Here is an 18,748-nt window from a genome sequence, read left to right on the forward strand (position 1 = left end):
ACGAACAAAATTTTGGTATAGGTGTTCATAAAATCACCTAATTAGTCCATTTCCGGTTGTCCGCCCGTCCGTCCGTCTGTGGGCACGATAACTCAAAAACGAAAAAAGATATCGAGCTGAAATTTTAACAGCGTACTCAGGACGTAAAAAGTGAGGTCGAGTTCGTAAATGAGTAACATAGGTCAATTGGGTCTTGAGGTCCGTAGGACCCATCTTGTAAGCCGTTAGAGATAGAACGAAAGTTTAAATGTAAAAAATATTCCTTAACAAAAAATAAACAACTTTTGTTTGAAACATTTTTTCGTAAACATCACTGTTTACCCGTGAGGGCGCAAATAAGGCGTAAATTATATAGTATGTATTAAATAAATTGTATATGTATGTGCAATGTTATATAGTAATCAACACTTTTTATGCATGGTATTTCAACAATTAACCCAGTCAGTTGTTTGTTTTCACTTGTTGTTTGTAAATTTCTTTATTACCTCGACTTATTATTATCTTTCAAACGACTCGATGGATTTGGACATTCAAGGTGTTGTTATTATCCGTCTTCAAAACTCCAATGTCCTTAGATAGTTGTTTGAAGAAAAAAAAGTCGGATTTTTGGCTCGAAATAGTAATACGTTAATAAACAAAAATTCATTGTCGAAGAAAACATCATCGTCGACCGATTTCAATTACGATAGTTTGTTTAAGAATCGTTGCATCAAATGAGCTATCAAAAATTTGTTGCTTGAAACTAGATCTTAGTACTTTGGATTGAAACTAATTGGAGAAGGCTTCATTTTTATTTAGGTTTTTTTAATAATGGCCGAATAACCTTAAGTTTTTGTTCCCACATAAAAAATTTACTCGTATAATTATGATGTAATTGTACTGATTTAAAAAAAAGAAAATTAAAAACAATAAATTGCGGTTGAATGAACATTTGAACGATAAAGCTTCGTGAACCGAATATACCATTGTGTCACAAGACTTGTTTGAATAAATTAACCACAGATGATTAAATTGAAACCAATATGAAAAACAAATTTGCACCTCGTATTGTTTATAAAATAGTGATATATTATTTTTATTACGAAAAACCGCATTAGATAATTTAAAAAAATTTTAATTTTCTGGAAAGTGTGAGTGGCGCCAGTACATTAAGGTGCGATACAAACGTATTAATTGATTATACAAGAACTTTAATAATTAAACAGAGAAGTTGCTATAGAGAAGAAGTTAATATATATAAATGAAAGAATAATTGATCTAAAGTATATTTAAGCAATTTTTTTTTTTTTAAATTAATAATTCCATTTTTTATTAATTATTAATAAAAAATAGTTATATTTTTGAATAAATAAAATGGTTGTGGCGTGTTAATCTCCGTTGAAGCTGTAAGCCAATCGGTTTCTATGGAAATTTGCGTTATAATATAGTGAAAACCAGCTGAGAAACAAACCATTTATCATTATTCATGTTATATTATCATTTCTCCGTACGATGGTGCTACAAAAGCGGAGTATTGACGTTACTAATCTAATTAAAACAAAAGTATATATAAATTTTAATTACTTTACTATTTAATTACTGAGAAAAAGAAATAAATAAATAAATCACAATTAAAAAATATTTAAAATTGATGATAACGTTTAGAGGTTTTTGTTAGAACAACAAAAATTACATAGCTATGATGAAACCGTTCAACACATAATAATAAATTGATAATAATAATAAAAAAAATTATTAATAAAAAGGAAATGATGACTATGAAGATGATAGATAAAAATAGTTCGGTTTCAACCTAACTAACCAATAAATTTTTATTCGATATTAAAAAAAAAATTATAAAAATGATTTTATTTTTAATTTGTTATTTTTATAAAGTTACGAAATTTTATATCACACAATATAAACTTAGATTAGTAGACGAAGACCGTGGAAATATCTTTAGAAACGTAGACTAAAACAAGGAAATAAGCAAATTATGCTTAAATGAAACTCAACGATTTATTGATTGTTAAACATAAAAAAGTGATAAAAAATACATTGGGCATTTTGCATAAATTAAAGAATTTAATTTTATAGCTACTTTTAGTTTTTACCGTATAAATTAATTGTTATATTAGTTTAAAAAAGACATACTTCAGATTTAGTAGTCAACCCAATATGTGCGTACATTACGTTTGGTTTGATCAGATAAGATTTATTATGATTGATAACTTTTACAACTCAATTTTTTTAAATGATAAAATATAAAATATTGACAAAAAATACAAATTGACAATTATAATAATATTTTTGCATTTTCTCAAAATTCATGGCAAGCTGAATCGATTGAAAAAGTTTTAGTTTCCTAGATAATCGAGATGAAATTAGTCGGTTTTTGGTGTGGTTTTTTTTTGTTACACATTTTTGGTTTTACTTCTCTACCAGCAAACAAATCAAAACGATAACGTGCGATAAGGAACATAGTTCCAAAAATAGCCCACTCTTTTAATAATCTAGTCATTCCCAAGAGAACTGCTGTCTTTTTTAACATTTAAGCCTGCTTGCTATCATCATATTGAATGTTTGACGTCATTGGTGATTTTCCCAATAATATCTCAGAATATCGGGAATTTTTTACAGATGAAGAATGAAAAATAAGTGAAAAGTAAAATAAATAAATAAATAAATCAAATTTCATTTAATTATTGGCTGGACTATCTTAAGTAGTAAAAAAAAAACTTTACATCAATTAAAATATTTACACTATTATTACATAATTTTAAAAATAAAATGACCTATAAGGGTTTTCTATCCTTTATTCGTCTGGCTTTATTCTCTTATTCTGATTGTGTAAACAATATATTTTTTAAATACATAGAACATATAACATACAAAATAATTTATGTATTTTACACGCTACACTGGCTATTCAGAGAGCTAAGCTATATTAAAAAATTAAAATTAATATATTAATAAAAAAAAAATATTTTTATTTAACACGTGGCACATAATATTTAATTGAAACTATATTATATTTATATGTATGTATTATTATTACATTTGAAAATACATATTTAATAAAGTGAAATAGAATATCAACATTTAAATTAAAATAATATTCATTAAAATAAGATGGAATTAATATTGTTGTTGTATGTTACTAAATAATAAAACATATTTAATAAATAACGGGTGGTACACAAAAAAGGAAGATTCACTGGATTCAATATTTTATCTACTTTACTGTTGAAAGGTAACTGCTTAGTGCAAAGTTTGATATTGAGACTTATATTGAATAAGCTATATAGGTTTATATATTTATCCGGCTCGAAGGACCAAATGTTACGTCTTAATATGTAATGAATAACATGTAAATTTGAACTATATAGGTTTATATATTTATCCGGCCCGAAGGACCAAATGAAAATTGAAATTACTAAAGTAGTTTCCAAACTTTCGCAAAGTAGCATCAAGTTGGTCGACGAACGTGGAGATTTCATGACGTCTGATCAAAGGCAACACGAGACACTCAGGTGGAAACAAGTGAGCTTCATCTGTATATATTATCTTGAATACTTCTGCAATTCAGTAGCTCCTGTGGAAGGACAAAGCAACTAAGAAATACTGTGCCTACAGCTGACATAAGTCTAGAGATCGTCAACGAAAATCGCTGTCAGATTTTGAATTCATACCTTTTCAGTTTTAAGTAGGTTAGACGAGTTAACGCTGTTCTTCTCTATTGATGATTCGAGCTACGCAGAAATAAATCTACACAACTCAGTGATGCTTATTAACAGATGCGCGAAGGATATCTTTTAGTTACAATGGTGACAGATTGTGTGAAGAATATCTTTTAATCATGATGGCCACAGTTTTTCCAAGGGGAAATTAAAAAGAAAATCGGCGAAACTAGCCGTAGAAAGTGACGATAGATGGGGCTAATTCTGCATAACAAAGAAACAACATTGCTAAACATACATTTAATTACAGGTATAAAGAATAAGAGTTTCGACTCAAGAATACCCGAAGACGATGAGTTGATCAAGAGAGGGGGCAAATTTGAAAGAGCTAGCCAGAGATTAGACACGAATCAAGACCCGTGTTCGATCAAGAGAGAAACTAACCGCAGAAAGTGAAGGTGGATTATATTCGCAACCAATCAACATTGCTAAACATACACTTAATTACAGGTTTTAAGAATAAGAGTCTGATCGAAGAACACATGGAGACGAGGCATTGATCAAAAGGGAAGGGAGAGCGATGAAAGAGCTAGCCACATATTAATACACGAACCAAGAATCGTGTTCGAATGTTAAGATGATAGGAGACACAAAATGATAGCCATATTGTATAACTAAATAAAATAGTACGGTATAACCACACATTACTTATAAATATTACGCGGTGAATTTTATATATTTATAAAAGCCAAACAAACGAACAACGGTCAGGGCCTTTATTAACCTCTGGGTTTTCTGTGTATATTACAATGAACTGTACAACTAAAAATTCTCCAACTTATATTTATAAACTCGACTCTCGAACTCTGTTGATTCCAACTAAATGATTATATGATGATGATGGTTATAAAAATTACTTAAAGGAATGGGAATGCATCTAAATAATAAATAATAAACAATTATTATTAATAATAATATTTTTATATTTTATATTTATTTCAATCCATTAGTGAGTTGGATTGCGTGGCATAGCCTGTCCTGGCCTGGCGACTATTTAAGAAGTAATTTAAGTTCAATTAAACGTAGTGATCACTAATAAAAACTGATACACGAAATAAATAAATAAATTTATTTTATAATCAAAATATGATGGTTTTGTTTGATATATGTTTAAGGTTATTCGATCACAAACGAAAAAAAAAAAAAAAAATATTAAATGAAAATCTATGTTGCGATAGAATATTTGACGGGTTCATGGAAAACGTCTCATATTATTAGATAGGTTAATATAGAGATCATAAAAAGTGTTTTCTTTTATTTATTGTATGTATTTAATGAAAATTCGTGACGTCCAAACATAATGTTTTATGTTTACTAGAGTTCGAAGGAGAGCTAACACAATGCAGCCATTTTCAGCCAAATAGATTTGGTATCTAACAGGTTGGCTGATAAGTCCCCGGTCTGACACATAAATGGCGTCGCTAGTATTAAATGCATATTATTTTTATATAGTACCAACCTTCAAATGATTCGTGTCAAAATTTGACGTCTGTAAGTCAATTAGTTTGTGAGATAGAGCGTCTTTTGTGAAGCAACTTTTGTTATTGTGAAAAAAATGGAATTTCGTGTTTTGATAAAATACTGTTTTCTGAAGGGAAAAAATACAGAGTCCGGAAACTCATTATCAAGCCAAGTTTTTGCTTCCACTGTATTTTTTCCCTTCAGAAAACAGTATTTTATCAAAACACGAAATTCCTTTTTTTCCATTTTTTTCACAATAACAAAAGTTGCTTCACAAAAGACGCTCTATCTCACAAACTAATTGACTTACAGACGTCAAATTTTGACACGAATCATTTGAAGGTTGGTACTATATAAAAATAATATGCATTTAATACTAGCGACGCCATCTATGTGTCAGACCGGGGACTTATCAGCCAACCTATTATGTTAGTATAAAAGCTGTAGCCAATCGCGGGCTTATAACCAACAAAAATCAATTTGTATAGACTTAACTTAACTGTCACTTTAATATTTATTAATTTTTTATTTTAATCGTTCTCGAAATAGCAGCTAAATTTGCTTCGCTTTTCTTTGAATAAAAAATCAATTTTTAACCGACTTCAAACAAAAACGGAGAAGGTTATCAATTCGACTGTATTTTTTTTTAATGGTTGTTTGTGAACCGATTTTGATGATTCTTTATTTATTGAAAGCTGGTGCTTCCCGTGTGGTCCCATTTCATTTTGGTCCAGTTCTGGCAACGGCATCCATGAGAAAACCACAAAAATCTTAAATTTTCATTAAGTATGCATGACAAGGGGACGAATAACTCAATGTCACGCCAACCGATTTCGATCATTCTTTTTTTAAGTGACAAATTAGTTAGTGTACTTCAGATTCAATAAAAATTACAAAATAAAAACAAAAAAGACAACTGACTTCAAAAGAAATATTTTCCAAAAAAAATTAATATGCACTAAAAAGTAAAAAAATAACGATAATATAATGTAGTTAAAATTATTGTTATTTTTGGAGACGGTGTCAGCCAACCTAAGGTAGCAAACTGTTCTGTTGGAGTTGTTCCCTTGGCTTACACCGACTCCAAAAATAACAATAATTTTAACAACATTATATTATCGTTATTTTTTTACTTTTTATTTAAAAGTTTTTTTATTTTGTCAGATATCACTAGTTATGAAAGAAAATGTTTTTCATGCTGTCAAATTGATTACAACTTTTGAGAAATTATATTCATTTATAAAAAATAAAAAACTGAATGACTTAGGCGAATTACAGATTGTTTTAGTCACTTTCATCACTGGAGCTAAACTTAAATTTAAAATTGCATAATGAATCCAGTACCTAATTTTTTTGCTTATAATTTTTTTCGAAAATATCTATACCTTAAATGCATTTCCCTTCACAAGCTTATCAATTTTTAATTAATTAATTTTTGTAGAAAAATAAACTGCTTTTAATAAAATAATATTATTCTATTATTAAAATGATTATCGAAATGCGAATGTGAAATCAATATTGATATACATACTTAAAATTTCACCAATTTGAAAACCTGAACATTGCAGGGCAACATTTCAAAAGATTTAAATGTGCTTACCTTAAATTTCTTCTAATATATTACGAAAAGTTTACTCTAATTTTAAAGCACTGTTAGATGTAATTTTAAAACACTATTGATACATTGAAACTATTGAAAGCGTATTACGTTTTCCTCAGATTTCAAAGAGTGGATTTAAACTACAGAAAAATGTAATATGAATCTAAGCTCAAAATAAATTTACCGATCTGCAATATTTCCATTAAATCGTTATCAATTATAATGACGTCTGGGGAATAGCACTGTTATTTACGCGTCCGGGTCAAAGAAAGTTTCATCTAATAATTCACTGTTTTTCAAAAAAAAAAAAAAAAATTTATTATAAAATTTCTGGGAAAACATTTTTGATAAATGTATCATCGAGGATTTTACATTTATTTTTGAAAACAATTCTATATGGTTTGGAGTTCGTAAACAGAAGACGTAGGAAAAATGTATAGAAATTTTCATATTTTGAAAAATAATTTAACATAAAAAAAATGTATGGGTCAGAGAACTCAGTACAGAAGTGAAACTTTACTCGCTTTGTACTAAAACAAAATTTATACAAATTGTCAGGGCCGGATTTAAATTTCTGCCGCCCTGGGGTACTGAAGAAAATGCCGCCCTATGACTGAAATTTTATTTTAATAGTTTTGATATCTTATTTTTTAAGAATTAGAATAACTAATTAATTGCAGAAAAAAGAACCGCTTCATAACGAGCTGACCATCTGGTTGCAGATACAGATTTTAACGCAATTCTTTTTTCAGTATGAAACTGTAAGACTTCCCAGCGATGCGTCGATGCAGTAAAAAAGTTGTATAAAGTTTGTACTGTATGAAAGAATGAAGCAGCTTCTGGGGCGCATTCTACTGCGTGAACTCCAACTAAATTCATAGAATGAGCAGCACAAGGAGCATGTTCTGCAAGATATAATTTCATGAATTCTTGCCTGTAAGCCCGAATAAATCCCTGATACATTATTCGCGTTATCATATGACTGACTTTGACAATCTGAGAGATCAAGATCAAAAAACTCAAGAACAGATAATACAGCAACTAGCAAATCTTCAGCTTTATGTCCAGAGTTCTCAATAAACATGAGAAAAAAAAATTTTTTTAATTCTTCAAAAAAAAAACTATATTTATCAATTCCAGAAAAAAAAATATCAAATTTTATTTTTTCAAACCTTTATGGAAATAAATTAATTTTATTTTAATATAGTTTTCACTTAAATTTAATATATTATAATATACAAAATTTTAATTTGATACATAATGCAATTATATTTTTTGAAAGATCAAATGTTTATTTAAAAGAATTAGTTATTTATATATTGTATAGAAAATGTTTTCTCACTTTCCAAATTTTGCCGCCCTAGAAAATTTGCCGCCCTGGGCACTAGCCCCGACTGCCCCTAGTGTAAATCCAGCACTGCAAATTGTAATAATTGATAATGCAAAATGGTAATAAATTGCCACCTGTGAATGAATATTAGATAGAGAGAAGACAACCCTTTATTCAGTATTGAATTTTGAGCAGACATTTCAGCAGAGAAATATTCCAATTTAGCTTTATCATTATAACTATTCGATAAAATATGGTTGCCATACTTAAACGTAAGTACATAATTAACTTTGAGTTGACAGACATAAAAAGTAATTTTTTAATAAAAATAATAGTTTAAATGGTAATCTCTTTAAAACACAAAAAAAACAATCAAAGTTACCAGTCATCATTAAAATATAAAAAAATCAACACAAATTAAAAATTTTCAAACACAAAGAAGATTATTCATTTTATTTTGAAATACATTTATAAAATAATATGGCCATATTAAATGTTATAGTGTCCGCCATTCTAAGAAATACTATTTAAATGATAGATTACGATAAAAAACAGTAAAAAAAAATAAGTAAATGATACAACGATATTTATTTTATATAGCCAACAGGAGGATTTGTTACCGTTACCAACCACTGACTGCATCAAGTATACCATGAAGAATTGATGAAGAAGAACACACAATACTTTAAAACTCTTTTTGAGATAAATATTATATTAGTCAGTCTCACATATAATAAAGAATATACAAAGATCATGGCTTTGTCAGGGTCAATAATATACTTTATATACAACTGGAGTTCAAAACATTTTTAATGTTTCTTTTTTTCTACTTGGTTTTAAAAACAGGATCGGATTTAGTAATAAAACGTCTGGAATCCAATTTTTTATTTATTATATCGCTAGGTCTTAATGATCTGTAAAATTCTTTTATATCATTGAAAATGTACTGATCAAGTTTATAGTGTCTCTTTACATTTTTGAAGTGAAAAACGAACTATAGAAAGTAAATCGGTAAAAATACACGACGTCATCACTTTAGAATATTACGAAACTTGAAACTACGTCCCTTTTTCTTCTTCTCACTGTCTAATATTAACAATAATTTCATCTCTTATTGACAGTTGGCGTTCCTGTTCAAAAATTTAACAATAGTCCCATTTCACATTCACAGATGGCGTTTGGCTACTAAAATTTAACAGTAATTTCATTTTGCATTCACATGTGACATTACAATTTATTTCAATATAAAGCGAGTGAAGTTTCACTTCTATCCTGGCTCCACTGACCCAATTCATTTTTATTTTATTTTAGAGTTGCCCTGTAAATATGGCAAAGTTGATTTTTTTCTTTGTCATTTTGGAGGTTCTTATAAGTTATTAGTGCCTCTTTTTCGAGATAATTTAATTCGGAGGTCTTCTATTACCTCTGTCCTGAATGTTTCCGTCTCAAGCTTTGTCAGCTCATTCGTCTCAATGGAAAACACCTTTTAATGTTCTTTTTCACATTAATACTTCTGAGAACTTAGTAGAGATTTATTTAAGTTTTAGACAATCCACCAGTTTCAGTTTTTGAGTAAATGCACTTTTATCGGTGAATCCTTTGTAAAAAATAAACCCAAAGTGTTAATATTTGTATAAATTTTGAAGTCCGGCTCTGATGAATACGTATATGATTTTGTGTTTCATGTAATATGACTTTTTAATTATAAATCCTTCCACTATGTATTAATTTTAATGATCCGTAGATAAAAAACAATGATGTCATTTGTGAAACATTTTAATTATTAAAAACCTAGCCAAGGAAGGCGCAAGTTCGAAGAATTATTATAATAATAACTGAGTATTGATAAAACTGGTTTAACTAGTGAAAATTCTGTCAATTTTACTTCACGGAGCGAATGACAGAATTTTCTAAGATAAATGTTTTCTAAACTAAAAAACGTGTATTTATCAAGTATGCTGAAAGCGATGGGGAGAAGAAAGTAATACTTTTTTTTCAAGACTTTCACCATATTTAGATTATTTTTAATGTCATAATATTACTTTATCATCAGATTTGTAGAAAGCCTGCGATTTTTTGCTCTCTATCCCATCAAGTACTCTGTTAATTTTCAAGTGGGTACAAGATTTCTACCTAATAGAAAGAGACAGATAAGCAAAAAAAACCGAGTTACTAAAAACAATGATGACAGTAATAATTAAATGATGCAAATACGTAATAACCTACGGAATTCTGTACATTGCAGTTACATCGTTTGAGATATACACAATTTTTTTGATTGATTCGTTGTAAAATATAAAAGAGAAAGCATTGGTAATTTGACAGCATTAAAAGAACACACTGTGTTGCAGTTTAAACCAGTAAATAATTCATGATTATTTTTATGACGTCAACTATATTAGATTTGAAATTTCATTTATTTTTTTTAAATTGTTTTACAAAAGAATAATGTTAAATGTATGCAGAGATTGCGTTTTTTTTTATTAATGTAGTTTAATGGCTGTACGTTAAACAGCTTAGGTCATATGTACAGCCAATAATGTTTCCGTCTCAAGCTTTGTCAGCCCATTCGTCTCAATGGAAAACACCTCTTAATGTTTTCTTTCACATTAATACTTCTGAGAACTTAGTAGAGATTTATTTAAGTTTTATACAATCCACCAGTTTCAGTTTTTGAGTAAATGCACTTTTATCGGTGAATCCTTTCTAAAAACTAAACTTAAAGTGTTAATATTTTTATAAATTTTGAAGTTCGGCTCTGATGAATACGTATATGATTTTGTGTTTCATGTAATATGACTTTTTAATTATGATTGCGTATTATATTTAAATATTTTCAATGTTGTCACACAGGTCTTGTGGCGCAACGGATAACGCGTCTGACTACGGATCAGAAGATTCCAGGTTCGAATCCTGGCAAGATCGAATAACATTTTTTTAAATTTTTCGACCATGGTGTCCGATATTGATATTTTATTTTTGGTGCTTTTAGAGTAAAAAAAAAAAAAAGACAAATTTTAATGGGATCAACATTATAAATATTATTAAAAGTATGGTATTCAAATTTCTCAGAATGATTTTCCCGTTTTACTCGTATTTGCGCTAATTATTTGACATAAAAATTACGGAATATCAATGCTGTTTTTCGAAAGTGAAATAAAAATTGAATACCTTGTTTTCGAAAAGTGGTGGAATAATCAAACAAATATGGAAAAAAATTAGGTTTGCACTTGAATAAAACGAAAGTAGCTCTAAGAATATTTTTAAGACTTCAGCGTCGCCGTATTAAAAATGGACTATTCTGGTAATCCAGCTGATCATTTTCATTGAATAACGATTATGGAAAGCGTTGATATATTTATTTATTTGAAATTTTGTATTATTGTGTTTAAAGCTTGTTTTTGACAGCTATGATTCCTTTCGTTATTGAAAAAGATTGCTCTCCTGTGTTGTTGATATTTGTAATTTTCCTGTGTTGTTGATATTTGTAATTTAATCGTGGATAATCACTATAAATAGCATTTAATTAACAACCATAATTATGGTGAAGCATTACATTTGAATAACAGTTTATGTCTAAAAAAAGGTTCCATGAAATCGGTAGATAGGAGTCTTACTAAGCAAGATTGTCGAATATTTTCTCTATAACTTTAAAACTAGATCCGATCTTAATATATTATTTAATGTCTAAGAGATATATATATTTCTATTTGAAAATATAATCATATAACAAACACAAATCACACGCGGTTTATTTGAATTTGATAAGGTATTATTTAAAAAATAATAATTATTATTATTAATGTTAATAATTTATTTTAAAACAAACTATTGACAATTAAAAATAAATTTGTTTAAGAATGAACAACATAAGAGAATAAAATATCTTATCAATATGTTCGAAACACAATTAATATATTATTTATTACAATATTTTTCTAAATAAGGTATTTTAATGTTATTTACATATTGTGGTAGTTCGTTTACTTAGGTCTTAAATCAGTACAAAGTTTACAAGTAGTTATTACATAGTTGAATCATCAATGTATATCTATATAGAGTGGCCCTTGAAAAGTCTTAAATACTCACATTTTAGCAAGCATGGAAATCTAAGAGGCTGTTGTCAAGATTTTGCTTAACTTTTTCTGTAGGACAATTCTCATAAACGGGGTCTTCTTTTCCCAAAGACCCGGAAAATTATTGATTAGGCTTGCACCCCTTTTTCTAGTTGTTTTTGGGTATGGAAATTTAAACTCGCGCTTGAAACATAGCTAAGAACACTCTCGATCAAATTACCTTTCAAACAAACAAACAAAAACTCAAAATCGGTTCATTCGTTTAAAAGCTTTGATGCCGCAGACAGGTACAGTAACACAAACACGTTAAATTTATAACACTCCTCTTTTGAGCCGGGGTTTAATAAACCTAGTTTAATCTCACTGTATGATGTCGCCCTATTAGCTCAATTGGTTAAGGCGTAACCAATTCCGTCTTCGGTATGCTTAGGGTAGCGGGTGCGATTCACGCCATCTCAGCCTCTGAAATTAAGGAGCTGATAAATGAAATTATCAACGGAAAGGTGGTAGCATATATGGTATCACAATGGGCTCTATAGCCTAAGTGTGTCCTTCGTGGACAGTCAATATAACCTAACCTAACCTAACCTATGTTCATATGAAAAACAGCCATTTCAAAACTTTTTACCAGATAAAACTTTTTATCAGATAAAGAAGAATTAAGTTTTAACTTTGTATTGAGCACGGTATGAATAATTATGCAGGAACAGTACTTCATCGATTTTGAGTTATAAAAAAGTTCAAAATTAGCCAAATTCAATTGTCAAATTTAGGGTCGTTAAGCGGTCAACGCTAAATAAAGACCTTTCAAAAAGAATTACGCAGAAGTAATACGTGGTCAAATATTTAGTGCTATTGAGTTTTAACGCTAAGATGTCAGCGCCACGAGTAAGAAAAACGTACATCATACATAACAACTCAGCTGATTTTTTCATTGAATGAAAAAGCAAAAGATACCTACTTTATTATACATTTTAATGTGTTGTACTCTTTTTATATGCGAATGATATGTACGTACGGTTTACAAGATTATAAACAAACATTTCCGTAAAATATTATTTATCTATGGGTGTTGTAAACTATAGTTATTTTTTCTACCGCTAGATAGAATCTTTCTTACTATTAAAATCCAATAAAATATTTAAAAATGAGAATTCAACTTTCAAGTTCAGACTTGTTAAGCCCTCAACGCATTAAGACCTTTCAGAAAAAAAGAAAGGACACTCTGTATTAGTTTGAATCATCATTTATAGTAACACATATAATCTTAATATTTATTATGTTGTTATTGATTTGTGTACCTAAAGATTAGGTCCTTTTATTCAGATAATATTCAGAGGTCTTGTTTGTAAAAGGTATTAGTAAGAAATATTTTATTATTATTATTATATTTACAATTATTATTATTATTGATAAAAGATATTGGTCATTTTTGTTTCAATGACATTTTGAACTCTTATCAAATGTATCAGGAATTTATGTTTATTTTTTTCTATCAAAAACATTTTAAACAGTTACACACGTGATATTTTTATTTCTGATGATATAATAATTGGAAATTTTGATTCTATTCTTAGATTGTCTCATAAATTTTAGTAAATTATTTCTCGAGACTGTTTTTCTGCCTCATCGTGATTTTTTCCTTATTCCGTTATCAATTTCCATGATTTATCCCTCATTTTAAAGCTATTCGTGCTGGCTAATGAGGAAAAATCGACTCACTGTCTAAAATGTACGGCTTAATTAATATACCAAGTACGGCAGGTAGGCTGAGATTTGTTGTCAATGTGGTTTTGCTATCTAATAAAATAAAAATAATTTTCTTTTTCCGAAAAATGAAAAAATGTTGATTCTTCTGACTGTCTATTTACAAGCTGACCTATTTCTAATTTCTAAATATTTTATAAATCGTACTCAACGTGAATCATTAGTTATTGATGAATAGTTTTACCATATACTTTTAAAAAAAACGTTTAAAACTTTGAAGAGATGAAGTTTCAATTACATAAAGTGATGTACCTTGAATCTAACAACATAATGTACAATTGATAAGACATATAAAAATTTTTAATTCCGTGTACTACATCCTCCTTTGCTAATTTATTTTGCTCAAGGAAAAATATTATTTTATCATGAATTCATGTACTTTCGAGAATTTGGGAATTTCAAAAGATATAACTAACTCACAAGATAACCCGAGATAAATGTGGGAAAAATCATGTATTTTTTGATATTGCATTAATAAAGCAAAATAAGAATGTATGAACAACCTTTGAAACTTTTACTCAAAGCAAATTTTTCAGAAAAAAATCATTGAAAATCGATATAACGTACATTGGCTCTTATGGAGAAATCTCAAAAAAAAAACATTTTTTGAAAGTTTGTGATAATTTTCACTTCGAACGAATAAAAAAAACAAATTTTTAAAAAAAGGTTTTTCCATGTAAGATGTACGAGTAGGATAGATTTAGGGTTGAAATTATTTTTATCTTATTTTCGACTTTGATTACGTATTTATTTTATTACAACTTCATGAATGTAGACGATAAATAAGAATAAAAATTTTCAATATCTGCCTTGGTTTTCGAAAAATCGAAAGGTCAATAATTAAACAAAATTTTCAATATTTCGAAAATTATGCCAAATATCGAAAAATTTTATTCTTACTTTTCGTCTTATATCGTCAAGTTATAACATAATTCACCATCAAAATTGAAAAATATATTCTTTAAACTTGTATCCCCGCCTACCGCGCTCGTACATCCTTAAGTTAAGAACAAAGGCTTTTATATAATTGAAAATAAAAATCATTGCACTTGAAATATGCATCACGGGAAAATTATCTGACATATCTAAACGAGAAGGTATCTACATGTTTTTATTACGCACGTGAATTAACAAAGAAATATTTTTCGATATATAAATAAATTCTGAACATTTTATTATTTATTTACTTGTGCATGCAAACACAATATTTAAGAAAAAACATCTTTTTTTTACCTTGACACAATAAAAGTGTACTCATTTTTATTTTTTAGTGCATCACACTTTGTTGGTATTTTTCGTCATAGTTAAAACATTTAGTGACATGCCTATTATTATTAGGTGGTATTTTCTTTTTAGAATTGCCAAAATTCTTTTTAGTAAAACAGGAATTTATATTGTTTTTATTTTATTTTTTGAAGCGATCATAATTGAGATTATTTCGAATAACTATTAAGAAATAGGATACGACAAATTTGTTGAATTTTTGCAACAAGTTTTATCCCTGTTAAAGAAGATAAAACTCGATCGAAATTTGAATTAACCCGCAAAAAAAATAATAGAATTAAATTCTTTATTGTTAACACGCTTTTATAAGCTTAGAATGTACATCTACGAAACGGAATCTTTTTCAAAACGTCGGACTGAATTGAAACTTCGCACAATTATCAAAGACCGAGGACAATACAAGTTTATTCGATTATCCTGATCATCAGCTAAAAAAACAAATACTAAAGAACACACTTTTATAACTAGCTTAACTAAAAAGTAGAACATAATTAAGTTAAAAAAAGAGTAAAAAAAAAAAGAAAAAATAATCCTTTTATCGTAGAAAAGCATGGGGTGCTTTTTAAGATATTTTATAATGACTTTACTTTTACCAATAGGCATCTTTCCTTAAAACATTTACAATAATTGAAGAAAGAAGAAATGACATAAGATTCGTCGTTGTTTATTTCAGTTTTCCCAATAATTTTAATCAAGCACCCCACGCTTTTTTTACAATAAATAATTTTTTCTTAATAACTCGAATTGTTTTTATTTTTTTTTTTGAATTTATAGAAATTATTTTCTACTTTTTAATTCAATCAAAGAAGTTTTTTTTATTTTTATTAATCTATTATTTATTATTTAAAGTTTATAAAATTTAATTTCTTCCTGATATTCCGACGCGACGCGAGAATCTAAACAATACTAAACTAGATTTAACTAGTTTAATTTTCGAAGAAACAAGGAATTAAGAATGATGATTGAAATACAAAACAAAGCAGAAATCTCGCCGTAACATTTATATTTTTTTGCTGGCGAAATTATCCAAATTTTTTTGGTTTAAAACATGTTAACGTATACAAAAAGATACAAAAGAAGATTCAAACGGGAAAAAACTGCGTCCAGAAAAATGAAAAGGATGAATTCAGAGTTTGCGAAGCATTCGACATCGAAAGAATGCAGAGATTTAGAAAGAGATATATTTTTTCTTAGGCAGATTGTTCGACGGATAAGGATAAACCGGTATATTATACAACTAGTGCGATAAATTCTTCAACTGCGCACAAAAGTGGAGTAAGAAGTGCGAACGATATGCGTACTTTTACCACTCGAGGAGTGTTTCGTAGACAATTCGCATGAATTGTATACACTTTTTTTTGTTAACGAAAATGGGATTAATCGCTCTTTCTGTACTATTTCTCGTACAATAATAATTAGGCTAATTATTCGCCAAATTTTATTACTGTACGATATCGCACGGCAAACTATGCAGAAAAGAATACTTATCCTGCATATGAGTTAAGAAAAAGATATTTATATAATTCAATATGATTATGTTTTGAAAATTGAGCGCCAACAATATTCGACGCAATGCGTTGTTGATGACGTCATTATTTGACATTCAAATAGTAATTTATGAAAATTCTAAATTTGTACGTCTTGTGTGAAAAATTTTCCCAAAAAAAAGAGAGATATGTACACTAACTTTTCAGATCTAATTCAAGTGATTATCACCCAAAGAAATTTTTTATTAAAGTTCATACCACACGAAAAACACTATAATTACCAATAACTAAAACACGGTACAAAACGGTTAAATTCATATTCCATTTTTTTAATTATTATTCATAATTAATACGAAATCAATCACAATTTTACATAAAAAATCGAATTTCCATGACAAAAATCCAAGAGTAAAAATTATTTCAGCAACAAATGATTATTAAAAAGAAAATTACTCATGCGCAGTGTAAAAAAAATTTGTTCAAATAAAAATCGCGCGCCAAATACAATTTTACCTTATACAATTAAAAAATAATTTTAAAATAAAAATTCTACTTACAATTATAAGGACTCCATACATTTGCCAAACTCCACAATTTAAATGAATATGATGATGGTCCCGAAGAACTATTATTATTGTTTTTCGAACTATTACTATTATTATTATTATTTTCGACTGTTGTCGAAGTTGTATTTATATTACTACTAACAACGTCGTTAGAATTTGAATTATTATAACAATTATTAAACATATTTTACTTCCCAAAAATTATTTAAGTCTTAAAATTTAACAAGCACAAAGTTTGTTGATTAAATCACTAACAGTTATTTTCATTGTTAATAAAATTGTTCGAACAAACACGATTAAAAATAAATTTCACTTGATGATCGTTGAAGGTAAAAATCACGTTGGTTTTTTTTCTTTTCTGGATGACAACGAACTGAACGGTTTTTGTGCGAAGTGCGTGCGATGTCTTTTATTTTTGAATACAAAATGTTTTTGTTTTGGATGTGATGGTAAATGTTGGATGATGTATCATCAACAAGCTTATAAGCCGGGTGTATTGAATTGAAGTTTGTATCGCCTTGCGTTACATGAGTGGAGGTGGTCGAAACGATATATTGTATTGTGTGTAGTGTAAAGTCATGTAATTCTTTCTATCTTTGTTACATTTTACATACATTTTGTATTTAACTATCTTTATTTAGTTTTAATTTGATTGAAAAATTATGTGTAAGTAAGGAGAAACTAGGAGATTGTTTCAAATGTGACCAATGTGTGATGTATTTTTTTGTAACCCCCATAATTTTTAAGGTAACAGACTATACTTGCTACACATGGATACATATTAATATGGTGATATGTGTGCATGTTGGCTCTTCCCACTTATAAAGTAATTTGTACATTAATTAGGGGTATGTTTTACAGTTTTTTTTTGTGGAATCTAAGGGTTGATGATATTTGTTAACTTTTTTTGTTTTTTAATTGTTTGGGGTAGATTTATGATTAAATATTGAATAGTTTAACATCAGTCTGACTTTTGATGAATTTACGCTTTTTTGGAAGAAATAAAAATAAAAATAACTTGTCCTATTCGAAATTCTCTTGAGAATTATTTCGACTCCGAATAAACAATTGAAAAAACAGCAAATTAAAAATACTGCTTTAATTTGGAAAACAATGCAAAACTCACCGTAATAATTTTGAGTGTAGACCAATATAATGAAAAAATGCGAATTTTGTCATAAAAATCGGTATCTAAGCAACTTTTTCCAATAATTTTTTCGATATCTCTAACCATCTCTGACGCTAGGCAAAATATTAAAATCGGTCCTATTTGCCCATTTTAGAAGTCTGAGTTTAAAGTTCAGATTACGGTTGAGTATTTTAAAAAATCTGACTTGCACCCTGTATGATTGTGCAAAATTTCAAATCGATATTCTTGTAAATGACGAAAATATGAGAATGTCTTCATCTTAAATGCGACACACTGTATACACAAAGTATAAAAATTTAATATTGGGA

At 28.3% G+C, this 18,748-nt stretch overlaps 1 protein-coding gene and 1 non-coding gene across 2 annotated transcripts in view; one reads left to right on the forward strand and one right to left on the reverse strand.

Annotated features, from left to right (window-relative positions):
- LOC123302821 (zinc finger E-box-binding homeobox protein zag-1-like) overlaps positions 1-17,404 on the reverse strand; it is a 31,306-nt gene extending 13,902 nt beyond the window's left edge. Inside the window, exon 1 of the mRNA XM_044885915.1 lies at positions 17,282-17,404. The gene's annotated coding sequence lies outside the window, so the exon portion shown is untranslated. The remainder of the gene's footprint in view (positions 1-17,281) is intronic.
- Positions 10,963-11,035, forward strand: Trnar-acg. Its single transcript has one exon. It is a non-coding gene; the product is annotated as a tRNA-Arg (tRNA).
- Positions 17,405-18,748: the final 1,344 nt, after the last annotated feature.

This window comes from Chrysoperla carnea, chromosome 1 (genome assembly GCF_905475395.1).
Source record: "Chrysoperla carnea chromosome 1, inChrCarn1.1, whole genome shotgun sequence".
Lineage (NCBI taxonomy): Eukaryota > Metazoa > Arthropoda > Insecta > Neuroptera > Chrysopidae > Chrysoperla > Chrysoperla carnea.